Below are 15443 nucleotides of genomic sequence, written 5' to 3' on the forward strand. Positions count from 1 at the left end.
GAGCTTGCTGGGTCTGGTTGTTAGGATCTTGTCTACTGTGCACTGTGCTCCAGTGCCCTCTCCTTTCCAGACCCACCCCCCTGACTGTCCCAGGTCATTAGTTGCTCCGTCCTCATCACTTCATAGCTGCTTACACCCAGCTCAGCTTAGTGCATAAAGTAAAAGAATGAATTAATCAACTGAAAGAACAACCGACAAGCTTTAGGCTGTCTGGATTCTAGTCCTGCCTTCACTCCAAGCTCCATATTTATAAGAAGGCAAGGAAAACCACACTCCTTAGTGGTTAATCATCTTGATAATTACTCTGTGGAATTAGGGGAATACCTGTCTCTGGGGTTCTTCCAGCTCTAAAAGTCTACATCCCTAAAAACGGAGGCTGTGTTCTTGTGTCTACTTTACTGCCCACCACTGATCTGAATGCAGGCAGGCCTGCTTTCTCGGGCACGTGTCCTGACATCATGTCCCCCACTGACACTGGCTGGCAGGCAATTTGTCAAGTGTTTGACTCCATCTTTTTTTAAATTCGATGACAACAGATAAAAGTACAATTACCTTTTAAAACATCTAAAATATAAAATTGAAATAAACAATTGAAAATTTATTTCCCTGTGGTGGAAGGGAGTGTTCAGTGCTCAATAAAGAGAAGAGTAATAACTGTCAATAAGTGTTCCAGAGACATGCAGAATGAGATTCCGGACTACAAAGCCCCTACTTACAAATGGTAAAACAAACAAACAAACAGAAAAGCAGGGCATGAAGGCTGCTATTATTTTTGTCACTGAAAAAAATAAATCTAGAGTATTTTTTAGTTAAGGAAAAGCATTCAGACACTTCTGTTAATCCACCATTTGTTTAAATATTGCACTTTTTTCAAATTCCACATTCCTAATCAAGACTGGCTGTAAAATTACTCAAAAAACCAACAGCCAGTTATTAAGAATCAGACTTGGTTTACATTACTCACAAGAACAAATTGCCATGTTTTCTTTAAAAAATGGAAAGTAATGTACATAAATTTTTATGTCCATAACAATCTCTTATTCAACAAACAATTTTTGAGGAGCCACCAGAGGCAGACGTCAAGGTCCTGTGCTCAGTGAGGGGGACACTCACAGGAATAAGATGCGGTTCTGGTCACAACGACGATGAAAATTAATGATTAAAGCACTGATTCTTACAGCTTGAATTTGCAGTATTCACATCACTCATTGATTTATAAAAGCAATTCACTAACGTACCAGCAAATAAACCAGGTGAACTGGGGGACTCACCACTTTTCATCCATCCACAAGAATATCATCTCCAAGACTTCTGTCTTGTTCGTGGCTGTAACTGCTGTGCCCAGAGCAGCGCCTGGAACAGAGTAAGCAAAATAAATGTCTGTTGACAGGATGAATTCACTTCCTATCTACTTCAGTTCCCCCTGTATTAGAAACCTGTGACAGGTTCTGGGACAGTCTGTAAGAAGAATGCACCTGGTCATTGCACATGGGAGGTTAGAAGCAGCATCTGGAGTCATACCCCTTGGATTCAGAGTCTGGCCCCAAACTCTCCAGCTGTGTGACCTTGGGTAAGTTTCATGACATCTGTGACCTTCAGTCTGTACACGTGTCCTTCGGGCATGGTCGTCATAAATCTCCTCCTGGCAGGACTGTGTGAGGTGAAATCGTCTAATGCACGAGCTGTGCTCAGCGTGATGCCTGGGCAGGAAAACCAGTGTCCTTGTTTGTGACACTGTTCTCCCCTTTGCATAACGTTCAGCTCATCTGAGTTAACTCACGTCTCTAAAACCATGTGAAAGTACCGTGGAAGACGAAAATTTCAAATGATATGATGTCTAGGACACGCCAAGCACCTGAGGCACAGCACGTGACAAGCTAATTCACGGTAAGGACAGAGAACCTGGGAAACTTGCGCCCCAGGGTTGGCGGCCGTGCAGCCGCTCCCGCCTCATCCTTGGCGTGTCTCCTGCTTTCCTAGTGCAGGTCTTACAGTCAGACCCGCAGCAGCCAGCTGGTCTCCTTTCCTAAGAAGCGAGGATGACAACAAAGGGTCAGGAACCTGTGTGGGGTTGAGAAGGGAGGAGAGACAGGTGTTCCGGGGCCGCTGCCTGGAGAGGAGCAGAAACAAAGCAGAGGGAAACCCGCGCGGGCGGTGGGACCACAGGCATCTTCTTCATTCTACCAGCATTCCTCGTGGCTCTTAACCTCTCCCAGCTCTAGGCTGTCAGTGAAAACTGAGAGGAACCTGTGAGCCAGGGGAACACAGTTTCTTCACTGTTGCCCATAAGAAGAGATTAAATTAAATCTTCCTAGTGGAGCTGTGTCCTCCACTTGTCTCTTTTAGAAATAATAATTTTAAACTAAGTTTTAAATGGATGTGTCTTTTACAATAACTCTACCATAGTTTATATAAACACGCTTCTGCAATATCATTAAACGTTTATGAAGGGTTAACCCCCAGCAGGAAGGCAGGGACTGAAATGGCAGCATGTCACACGATGCCCTGTCGCAGATGCAGTTGCGGGAGCAGGTCGCACTGCCTGCTGACAGACCTGAGGAACCGCTGCCCAGGCATGGAGTTCCTCCTTCTCTGAGCCACTGAGTCTCCTCGGGGGAGTCCAGCAAGCGCCACGGTGAGTGCCACATCAGGGGGATCAAGTTCAGTCACTACTGAAAGGACAAAATAACTGCTCTATTTTCTCCACGCTCACCTAAGTCAGAAATGGATTTTATGCCAACGTTAGAGATCAATTGTGATGATCTGTGGAGATTAAAATTCCCACCAGATGTTTCCAAGAGTAGAAGAGTTAAGGCCAGTGTCACACTCAAACTCATGTTATGGAGTTGGTGCTCCATCTACCTAAATGCCCCATTCGTAATTATAAATACTTCCAGAGGTTCCATACTAAGTAAATGGCATGTCAGCTTTTAATAGATGCAGAAAGGTATCTTTCTAAAATTCTGAGTGAAAGGAGTGTACTGAGCACATGTTTTCCACCTTCTTTCCACCCAAGCTTGCAAGTGACTTCTCCCACATCCACTTCTCCCACATTTGGCAGTCACTGTGCCTGCCACAGATGTGTTAGACATCCCCTGGCTGCCCAGAGCTTCACCTCCTGTAGCAGACGAGGAAACGGTTAATATACAGATAAGGAAAGGGGTGCGGCTTGCTTTTGCCGCTATTCGATCTTTCCTTTCCAAATCACTCTGTGCACATCAGTCACGCACCCGCCCCTCACCAGGACAATGAATCCTGTGTAGTTCTGTTCCTCCAAGCGGGGCATCCCCTCCTCCCCGCATCCCACATTTACTCCATCCAAGACAGTCTTTTCTAAGTTGAAACAACATAATCTCTCTTCCTCTTCCCTAAATAAGGCTTCTCCCATTTTGTCTCTTTTCTTCAATGCCTGGTATCCTAGGCAACAATCCTATCTAACTGTTATATACAATGATTTTGAAAAAGCATCAATGATTAATTACCCTGGAAGTGTATTTCCCATATAAAAAGGAGATCCTGGAACTATAGTACTTTGCCCCAAAATAAAGAATTGTGAAATCTCAGGTACTAGATCTCTCTGTTTAAATGGCAGGATTCTAAGAAATGGTCTGGAAAGACATAAGTCATAGGTACATCTTTAGAATTTTCGAGCTGCCTATGTGCTATCAGACTTCACTGAGGCCAATCATATTTGGAATCGGCAGTATAGAACATAATTGAAATATAGTTGTTCATGAGTCAAACTTACACCCACAAACAATAACACAGTGTTTTTATAGAATACGTTATCCTGTGACAAAAAACTATGTGACTGAAGGACAGTGGGTTCTATAATTTTAGAAGTCTAGTTTCAAGAGAAATATTTGTCTCTCTACTCCATCTTTCCCTAAATTCCAGAGTAAAAACAAAGCTACATCAAATAGAAGTATTTAGCAGGATTAGAAAACAAAGAAAGGACACGACCTTTTAAAGTGCCAATTCTCCTTAACATTAATCTATAAATTCAATATGACTCCAATAAAAATCCCAGTAGGTTACTTTTGTGGAACAATAAAATTGACTCCAAAATTAATATGGAAAGTAGACGACTCTCTAAAGGAGAGAAGGCAATGCTAAAGAAGGAGAACAAGGAGGCAGACATTACCTTACTAAATATCAAATATTAATCAAAACAGGTATCATTGGCAAAGAGAAACAAATAAATCAATGAAACACAATAAGATGTTCAGAAAGAGTCCCAAGTATATCTGGGAACTTTATATGTATCAGAAAATATATTAAGGGAGATGAATGGATTATTCAATCAATCCGCTAGGACAACTGGCTTTCCATAAAATTCATACAGATTAAAGAACTAAATGTGAAAAAAATAAAAACTATTATAAAAAAGTGAAATCACTTCATGACTTTAGGATTGAGAAGGGATATCTTTATTAAACATGAAATACAACTCATAGATTCATAAATGTAACTATATTAACATCAAAACCTTTCAGAAGAATGAAGAAGCAAAGGCCATAAAAGTAGCTTTCGTAAATTCAACTGCACCAAAATGTACAACATCTATATGACCAAAAGCCTACAATGTTAAAGACATATAACAGATGGAAAGAGGTATGTGCAAAACATATACAGCACAAAATATAATCCAAAATATATAGAGAATACCTATAAATCAGCAACAAAAAAGTGGTCAGAGGACATGAACAGGAGAGGGAAATTAAATAAGGCCCCCTCAATGACTTAATCTCCCAAATAAGCAAGAAGGCAAAAACAAAGAGTTATTATTTCACAGTAATTAACAGGGGCCTCCTCCAAAATGTTCTTGATGATTTGATGAGGCAAAAAACATCGTAAACTTTTGGTGGTCACTATTTAAAAGAATGAATTAGACCTAGAAATTTTGGGTAGGGATGTTATTCATTTCATTATTAAGCAAAGAAAAGAACCTGCATATTACTACAAAATAGGATATAATATCATAATTTTAATTAAAAAACCCCCCAAAATTATACATGTATGCTTATCGTAGGACAATTATACTAGAAAATAGGGTAAATTATGAATACTATCTTTGATACATGAATGACAAAGAATCAAAGAGAAAGATAAATTAATTTGTAATATATACAACTTTGTTGTTTGAATTACCATGAACACATTTGTTGTAATTGAAAATTTTAAAGTAAATCGAATGGCAAAAATACAAACAAAGGAAATAGGTGAAAATTAGTATCAGAAAAAGTTAAATTCAAGTAGAAAAAAAGCAAATGGGATTGTTCCTATTGATAAAAAGTATAAATACAATGGTCAAATAATACCTAATGGTCAAATTTTACAAGATAGCAATATATTAAGCAAAGTGTGTTATAAATAAAAGGACAATTCAAAATAACACAGGAGACTAAAGATTTTCTTCATGGTGGTGTTTATTTTATTGAAAAAAATATAGTTTTGTGATAGAGATGGCTAGCTGTCTGCCACAGACTTGATCTCTCTCTTCCATTATGAAAAGGTTTTAGCTATAAAAAGGAGGGATGAATGCTATTTCTAGGCCTGAGTGGTAAAAATCTCCCAAGGGTGATCTCTCATGCTCTTTTCCTAACCTCCAGCTGACTGAAAGACCCTAAAGAAGAGCAGAGTCACAAGATAGTAGGGGCCTGGGTCATCAAGTAAAAAGCCTTTCATTAACCAGAAACACAAAGAAAAAATAAAGTTTTATTGAGTTAAATCACTGAAATTTGTATGTTTGGTTTCATAGCCGATAGATTTATAAGTAAATTAGTTAAATAAATTACGCTACGCTCAAGAGAACACTAAGCAGCCATTTCAAAGATGACATAGAAAGAATCCCATGATATAGTACTACATATACTGAATAAAATGTATTAGAATCTATATTGATCTACATCTACATCTATGTATGTACACATATATGTATCTATATCCATATATACATGCCTATTTGTACATAAACACACAAACAAAAGTCAAGAAGAATAAACTCTAAAATGTTAACTGTGGTTATTTCTGGATTGACATTATAAGTGATCTCACCATATATATATGATATATATAAATCTCATCACATATATGAATAACTTTTAAAACAAAAAGCAAAGGTGTTTTAAAATAACTTCCATAGCTATGCCCATTTTCTTGCACACCTGCATAGATGACAACCTCAGCTTAGCAGACCAAAAAAGTACAAGGTGATATATACATGGGCATGTTCTGATGAAGTAGGAAATGTGACTTTGTTCCAGTACCAATGTAGAGGGTATTAGGTGCCAGATGGCAGCACATTATTGAAACTCTTATCTCCCAGGCTCAGCGAAAGCACATGCTCTGCTAGAGTCAAGCATGCATAGACATCTAAACACTCACCTCCATGATCTGACTCAAGAGGGAAATGAAAAAAAAAAAAAGATTGTGAACTTCTTACTTGATTGGACAAAGGTTTACCATCTTAGGCACTAACTAATTGACTGGTGAAAGATACAGACATAAATGGCCCTAATAAAATGCAGATTGACCTTTAAAAAGTATATAACCCCTAAAGCTACATTACTTGTATCAAACATTCTGATTTGGACATTCATTCACTAAGCAAAAACAAAACACACTGATCACCTACTGAAATAATTTGGCAGTGCATGGAAAATGCAGCAGTGAATAAAACACAGTCTTTATCCACAATGAGCATTAGCTTGAAGGAGAAATTAAGTCATTTCAGTATTCTATGAGTAACAGATTGGATTATTGTTCAGCAAATATCCATTCTTCTCTCTCACATGGGTAGGTATATACTTCCCTGTCACACTGACTTTGGGCTCAGTGGTATGACTTACTTTACCCAGTGGAATGTTAGCAGATATGCTCATGCCATTCAACATGAGAAGAATGTACCCTGGATAGCCATTGGTCCAAGGAGGATATCTGGAAACAATTTTTCATGGAAGTTTGAGATTGTGTCTCCCTCTGAAACAGAGGGAAGATTCCTGACCAAAACAATAATGTCTCCTTCTGGGGCCAAGTTTGCTAGGAGCCTCCTTTTAAAATATTGGGTTTCCTAAACTCAGAGTTCCTCAACTGTGATACAGACCGACTAAGTGCATAGCAAACAGCCGGACCTGCCTCCCCATCACCCTCACAGAGTTTAGGCAGCAAGAGAAATGAAGGAAAATATAAATCTCATTCTGTCTGCTATGGTATGAACAATTTAAAATATACAGTAATATAATAATAGCAGTAATAATGAATAATAAAGTCCTGTCACTGACCAAGGGGTCTTGAGTTTTCTGCCAGCATCTATGGAATTGTGGCAACTAACGCATTAGTTTAAAAGTGGGATAAAAATCTCAGACCCTTCATAGTTATTGACAGAGGTTAAAAGTCAAGTGGAGCCAACCTCAATCTAACCCACTACTTGCAGTTAAGCTCAGCCCACCTGCAGCTTGAAGCAGAGTCTAGCAAGTCCAGCTGATATAAGTCAAACCACAGTTGGCACAAAGAAAAATAAGTGAGATCAATGTACTTATTGTTTTAAGCCACTGAGTTTGGAGTGATTTGCTATGCAGAATTATTGCAGCATCAGCTGACTCATATCAATATACTATGCCATGTGCTGTGGTGAGACTAAGCATAGGGTATAGAAAATGACAGGAATACCTAACATGGAATTGTATACTCTCACAAGTACTGTGGATATTAAAACAATTCTAAGATTTCATATCACCTGCCTATCATCCACAAAAACAAATTCTGCTCATTGCTTGCTCACCAGATTTATAAATTATTCTTTTTTTGCATTCTTTGCTATTTTTTACATGTAAAAAAAGCATCTACATGTTAAGCTGAGATAAACATACTGATATATATTGAGTTAAATATTCCCAATCTACTTCTCAGGCTGAATCTATAAATCCTAAATTATGGAGTTATTGAAAAATATCTGACACTAAGTTTAATATAGTAAGGTTTGGAGGGAAAGTATAATTAAACTTTATAAAACTACAAATGATGTAGGAACATCTCTAGAGAAGAGCATCTACTTCATCAAGCAAGATGTTTTCTCCATGATATTCTGTCAAAACAGTCATGGGTACAGTTGAAAAGAGTTTTGGCCCTTTTTGCTGAAGTACCCATAATCCTGAGACAGAAATGTGTTACATTTCAATATTTCAAGCATAATGCTCAAAGAATTAGACAGGGAAAATGACCTTCTTAGGGTAGCTTATTTGGAATATCTATTGTTTGGTGCAAATACTTTTGGCTAATTGGGCAATTTTGTTACCTCTAGTGAGTTTGTCAATTGATGATAAGAATGTTATGTGACATCACCCGGGCAAAGTAAGAAATGGGAGCAATTATTCTTCTTACCTAGATATTTTATGTGAAGCTCCCTTTTAACACTAGTGCATCATATGCAATTCTGTGTAAGCTCTTTTCTCTTAGGATTTCTGAACTCAATTTTACATCTGCCATGGCTACAAATACACATTATGAAAGCAGGATTGGCTTACTCTCCTTGTCTCTACCAACTAAACAATTTAAACAGCAGTTGTCATTTCAAGAAGTCAGAAAATAAACCAACCTAAGTGTCCATCAATGGGTGAATGGATAAAGAAATTGTGGTATATACAATGGAATATTATCCAGCCATAAAAAGGAAGAGATTTGCCGAGGCGTCCCGCTGCTTCCAGGAACTCCACCTGCGGCCCGGGAGGCCTAAGAAGGGTCAGACCCGCTTGCCTAGCACCCTCTCCGGGGCCCTAGCAGCTCAGAAGACTGACTGAGATTCCTCCCGAAACTTAGTGAATTACTTAATGCTGGACCTGAGATTCCACCTGTGCACTGATGACAGACAACGAATCATCCCAAATTGAGGAGGTGGACTTTGAGAGCAAGATTTCTGATTTTTTTCCCTTTTCCTCTTTGTGTGTATGTGTATGCTTCTGTGTGAGATTTTGTCTGTATAGCTTGGCTTCCACCATTTGTCCTAGGGTTCTACCCGTCCGTTTTTTTTTAATAATTATTTTTTATTTTAATAACTTTATTATATTTTATCTTACTTTATTTTATTTTACGTTATCTTCTTTCTTTCTTTCTTTTTTTCTTCCTTCCCTCCTTCCTTCCTTCCTTCCTCCCTCCCTCCCTCCCTCCTTTCTTTCTTTCTACTTCTACTAATTCTTTCTTTCTACTTTTTCTCCCTTTTATTCTGAGCCGTGTGGATGACAGGCTCTTGGTGCTGCAGCCAGGCGTCAGTGCTGTGCCTCTGAGGAGGGAGAGCCAACTTCAGGACCCTGGTCCACAAGAGACCTCCCAGATCCACATAATATCAAATGGCGAAAATCTCCCAGAGATCTCCATCTCAACACCAGCACCCAGCTTCACTCAACGACCAGCAAGCTACAGTGCTGGACATCCTATGCCAAACAACTAGCAAGACAGGAACACAACCCCACCCATCAGCAGAGAGGCTGCCTAAAATCATAATAAGTCCACAGACACCCAAAAACACACCACCAGACGTGGACCTGCCCACCAAAAAGACAAGATCCAGCCTCATCCACCAGAACACAGGCACTAGTCTCCTCCACCAGGAAGCCTACAAAACCCACTGAACCAACTTTAGCCACTGGGGACAGACACCAAAAACAACGAGAATTATGAACCTGCAGCCTGCAAAAAGGAGACCCCAAACACAATAAGTTAAGCAAAATGAGAAGACACAAAAACACACAGCAGATGAAGGAGCAAGATAAAAACCCACCAGACCTAACAAATGAAGAGGAAATAGTCAGTCTACCTGAAAAAGAATTCAGAATAATGATAGTAAAGATGATCCAAAATCTTGGAAATAGAATAGACAAAATGCAAGAAACATTTAACAAGGACCTAGAAGAACTAAAGAGGAAACAAACAATGATGAACAACACAATAAATGAAATGAAAAATACTCTAGATGGGATCAATAGCAGAATAACTGAGGCAGAAGAACGGATAAGTGACCTGGAAGATAAAATAGTGGAAATAACTACTGCAGAGCAGAATAGAGAAAAAGAATGAAAAGAACTGAGGACAGTCTCAGAGACCTCTGGGACAACATTAAACGCACCAACATTCAAATTATAGGGGTTCCAGAAAAAGAAGAGAAAAAGAAAGGGACTGAGAAAATATTTGAAGAGATTATAGTTGAAAACTTCCCTAATATGGGAAAGGAAATAGTTAATCAAGTCCAGGAAGCACAGAGAGTCCCATACAGGATAAATTCAAGGAGAAACACGCCAAGACACATATTAATCACACTGTCAGAAATTAAATACAAAGAAAACATATTAAAAGCAGCAAGGGAAAAACAACAAATAACACACAAGGGAATCCCAATAAGGTTAACAGCTGATCTTTCAGCAGAAACTCTGCAAGCCAGAAGGGACTGGCAGGACATATTTAAAGTGATGAAGGAAAAAAACCTGCAACTAAGATTACTCTATGCAGCAAGGATCTCATTCAGATTTGACGGAGAAATTAAAATCTTTACAGACAAGCAAAAGCTGAGAGAGTTCAGCACCACCAAACCAGCTTTACAACAAATGCTAAAGGAACTTCTCTAGGCAGGAAACACAAGAGAAGGAAAAGACCTACAATAACGAACCCCAAACAATTAAGGAAATGGGAATAGGAACATACATATCAATAATTACCTTAAATGTAAATGGACTAAATGCTCCCACCAAAAGACACAGACTGGCTGAATGGATACAAAAACAAGACCCATATATATGCTGTCTACAAGAGACCCACTTCAGACCTAGAGAGACATACAGACTGAAAGTGAGGGGATGGAAAAAGATATTCCATGCAAATCGAAACCAAAAGAGAGCTGGAGTAGCAATTCTCATATGAGACAAAATAAACTTTAAAATAAAGAGTATTAGAAGAGAAAAAGAAAGACACTATATAATGATCAAGGGATCGATCCAAGAAGAAGATACAACAATTGTAAATATTTATGCACCCAACATAGAAGCACCTCAATACATAAGGCAAATACTAACAGCCATAAAAGGGGAAATCGACAGTAACACATTCATAGTAGGGGACTTTAACACCCCACTTTCACCCATGGACAGATCATCCAAAATGAAAATAAATGAGGAAACACAAGCTTTAAATGATACATTAAACAAGATGGACTTAATTGATATTTATAGGACATTCCATCCAAAAACAACAGAATACACATTTTTCTCAAGTGCTCATGGAACATTCTCCAGGATAGATCATATCTTGGGTCACAAATCAACCCTTGGGTAATTTAAAAAAATTGAAATCGTATCAAGTATCTTTTCCGACCACAATGCTATAAGACTAGATATCAATTACAGGAAAAAATCTGTAAGAAACACAAACACATGGAGGCTAAACAACACACTACTTAATAACCAAGAGATCACTGAAGAAATCAAAGAGGAAATCAAAAAATACCTAGAAACAAATGACAATGGAGACACAACGACCCAAAACCTATGGGATGCAGCAAAAGCAGTTCTAAGAGGGAAGTTTATAACAATACAATCCTACCTTAAGAAACAGGAAACATCTCGAATAAACAACCTAACCTTGCACCTAAAGCAATTAGAGAAAGAAGAACAAAAAACCCCCAAAGTTAGCAGAAGAAAAGAAATCATAAAAATCAGATCAGAAATAAATGAAAAAGAGATGAAGGAAACGATAGCAAACATCAATAAAACTAAAAGCTGGTTCTTTGAGAAGATAAACAAAATTGATAAACCATTAGCCAGACTCATCAAGAAAAAAATGGAGAAGACTCAAATCAATAGAATTAGAAATGAAAAAGGAGAAGTAACAACTGACACTGCAGAAATAAAAAAGATCATGAGAGAGTACTACAAGCAACTCTATGCCAATAAAATGGACAACCAGGAAGAAATGGACAAATTCTTAGAAATGCACAACATGCCAAGACTGAATCAGGAAGAAATAGATAATATGAACAGACCAATCACAAGCACTGAAATTGAAACTGTGATTAAAAATCTTCCAACAAACAAAAGCCCAGGACCAGATGGCTTCACAGGCGAATTCTATCAAACATTTAGAGAAGAGCTAACACCCATCCTTCTCAAACTCTTCCAAAATATAGCAGAGGGAGGAACACTCCCAAACTCATTCTACGAGGCCACCATCACCTTGATACCAAAACCAGACAAGGATGTCACAAAGAAAGAAAACTACAGGTCAATATCACTGGTGAACATAGATGCAAAAATCCTAAACAAAATACTACCAAACAGAATCCAACAGCACATTAAAAGGATCATACACCGTGATCAAGTGAGGTTTATTCCAGGAATGCCAGGATTCTTCAATATACACAAATCAATCAATGTGATAAACCATACTAACAAAATGAAGGAGAAAAACCATATGATCATCTCAGTAGATGCAGAGAAAGCTTTTGACAAAATTCAACACCCATTTATGATAAAAACCCTGCAGAAAGTAGGCAGAGAGGGAAATTTCCTCAACATAATAAAGGCCATATATGACAAACCCACAGCCAACATTGTCCTCAATGGTGAAAAACTGAAAGCATTTCCACTAAGATCAGGAACAAGACAAGGTTGCCCACTCTCACAACTCTTATTCAACATAGTTTTGGAAGTTTTAGCCACAGCAATCAGAGAAGAAAAGGAAATAAAAGGAATCCAAATCAGAAAAGAAGAAATAAAGCTGTCACTGTTTGCAGATGACATGATACTATACATAGAGAATCCTAAAGATGCTACCAGAAAACTACTAGAGCTAATCAATGAATTTGGCAAAGTAGCAGGATACAAAATTAATGCACAGAAATCTCTGGCATTCCTATACACTAATGATGAAAAATCTGAAAGTGAAATCAAGAAAACACTCCCATTTACCACTGCAACAAAAAGAATAAAGTATCTAGGAATAAACATACCAAAGGAGACAAAAGACCTGTATGCAGAAAATTATAAGAAACTGATGAAAGAAATTAAAGATGATACAAATAGATGGAGAGACATACCATGTTCTTGGATTGGAAGAATCAACATTGTGAAAATGACTCTACTACCCAAAGCAATCTACAGATTCAATGCAATCCCTATCAAACTACCACTGGCATTTTTCACAGAACTAGAACAAAAAATTTCACAATTTGTATGGAAACACAAAAGCAATCTTGAGAACAAAAAACGGAGCTGGAGGAATCACGCTCCCTGACTTCAGACTATACTACAAAGCTACAGGAATCAAGACAGTATGGTACTGGCACAAAAACAGAAATATAGATCAATGGAACAGGATAGAAAGCCCAGAGATAAACCCACGCACATATGGTCACCTTATCTTTGATAAAGGAGGCAGGAATATACAGTGGAGAAAGGACAGCCTCTTCAATAAGTGGTGCTGGGAAAACTGGACAGGTACATGTAAAAGTATGAGATTAGATCACTCCCTAACACCATACACAAAAATAAGCTCAAAATGGATTAAAGACCTAAATGTAAGGCCAAAAACTATCAAACTCTTAGAGGAAAACATAGGCAGGACACTCTATGACATAAATCACAGCAAGATCCTTTTTGACCCACCTCCTAGAGTAATGGAAATAAAAACAAAAATAAACAAATGGGACCTAATGAAACTTCAAAGCTTTTGCACAGCAAAGGAAACCATAAACAAGACCAAAAGACAACCCTCAGAATGGGAGAAAATATTTGCAATTGAAGCAACTGACAAAGGATTAATCTCCAAACTTTATAAGCAGCTCATGCAGGTCAATAACAAAAAAAAACAAACAACCCAATCCAAAAATGGGCAGAAGACCTAAATAGACATTTCTCCAAAGAAGATAGAGTGCCAACAAACACATGAAAGAATGCTCAACATCATTAATCATTAGAGAAATGCAAATCAAAACTACAATGAGATATCATCTCACACCAGTCAGAATGGCCATCATCAAAAAATCTATAAACAATAAATGCTGGAGAGGGTGTGGAGAAAAGGGAACACTGTTGCACTGTTGGTGGGAATGTGAATTGGTACAGCCACTATGGAGAACAGTATGGAGGTTCCTTAAAAAACTACAAATAGAACTACCATATGACCCAGCAATCCCACTATTGGGCATATACCCTGAGAAAACCATAATTCAAAAAGAGTCATGTAACAAAATGTTCATGTGCTCTGCAATGGGAGAGGCCACAGCAGTGAGAGGCCCGCGTACCGCAAAAAAAAAAAAGAAAAGAGGGCTTCCCTGGTGCCACAGTGGTTAAGAACCTGCCTGTCAATGCAGGGGACACTGTTATTTATTTATTTTTTTTTTTGCTTTTTTTTTTTTTGCCACACCGCACGGCTTGCAGGATCATAATTCCCTGACCAGGGATGGAACCCGTGTCCCCTGCAGTGGAAGAATGGAGTTTTAAACACTGGACTGCCAGGGAATTCCCACCAAAAGGGAACTCTTGATTTCACCCTGTACCATAACTGCTCCTCCCTAACACTTTCCAACCTTAATAAATAAATTTAAGTTGCAGAAAAGGGGAGAGATTACTGCATCAATGTCCTCGAATAAGCAGAAAGAAAATTAGATCTAGTGCACACATTGAATGTTAATCTCTGCTGGGCGAACAGTCAGTTCATAGTGACCAAAAGGAAATCAGGGCATGTGAGCACAGATGCCAATAATGGCGACGGGATTTTGTGGAAGTGATCTTTCACATTTACTGAAATGGGAAACAAGGTCTTCAGCTGACAACCATTGTGGAGAAGGAGTTGAGCAGGGCACCAAAACCATATAAGCTCCAGGACAAACTGGTGAACTTCCTGTGCAGTGATGGGGCATCCTTTCTGCAAATGAGACATGGATCTGCCACTGTGAATTGTCACATGGAATATTTTTATAAACTTCACCAAGCAGCTAAAACAAAGCACCCTTTTAAGACTAAAATCTTTCAGTGATTTGTCCTTAGAAGAGTGTCGGGCTTCCCTGGTGGTGCAGTGGTTAAGAATCCGCCTGCCAATGCAGGGGACACAGGTTCGAGCCCTGGTCCGGGAAGATCCCACATGCCGCGGAGCAACTAAGCCCGTGCCCCACAACTACTGAGCCTGCGCTCTAGAGCCCGTGAGCCACAACTACTGAGCCCGCGTGCTGCAACTACTGAAGCCCATTCGCCTAGAGCCCATGCTCTGCAACAAGAGAAGCCACCGCAATGAGAAGCCCGCACACCACAATGAAGAGTAGTCCCCGCTTGCCGCAACTAGTGAAAAGCCCACGTGCAGCAACGAAGAGCCAATGCAGCCATACATACATACATACATACATACATACGTACATACATACATACATAAAAGAAAAAAGGAAAGAAACTCTGGCAGCATGTTTG

General features: G+C 38.8%; 1 long non-coding RNA gene across 1 annotated transcript in view; it reads right to left on the bottom strand.

Moving 5' to 3' along the window:
- Positions 1-1265: 1265 nt before the first annotated feature.
- Positions 1266-15443, bottom strand: part of LOC137217184 (uncharacterized) — a 260647-nt gene continuing 246469 nt past the window's right edge. The window contains exon 5 of the long non-coding RNA XR_010940037.1: positions 1266-1353. This is a non-coding gene — a long non-coding RNA (uncharacterized lncRNA). The remainder of the gene's footprint in view (positions 1354-15443) is intronic.

The sequence above is a fragment of the Pseudorca crassidens genome, chromosome X (assembly GCF_039906515.1).
Source record: "Pseudorca crassidens isolate mPseCra1 chromosome X, mPseCra1.hap1, whole genome shotgun sequence".
Taxonomy (NCBI): Eukaryota; Metazoa; Chordata; class Mammalia; order Artiodactyla; family Delphinidae; genus Pseudorca; species Pseudorca crassidens.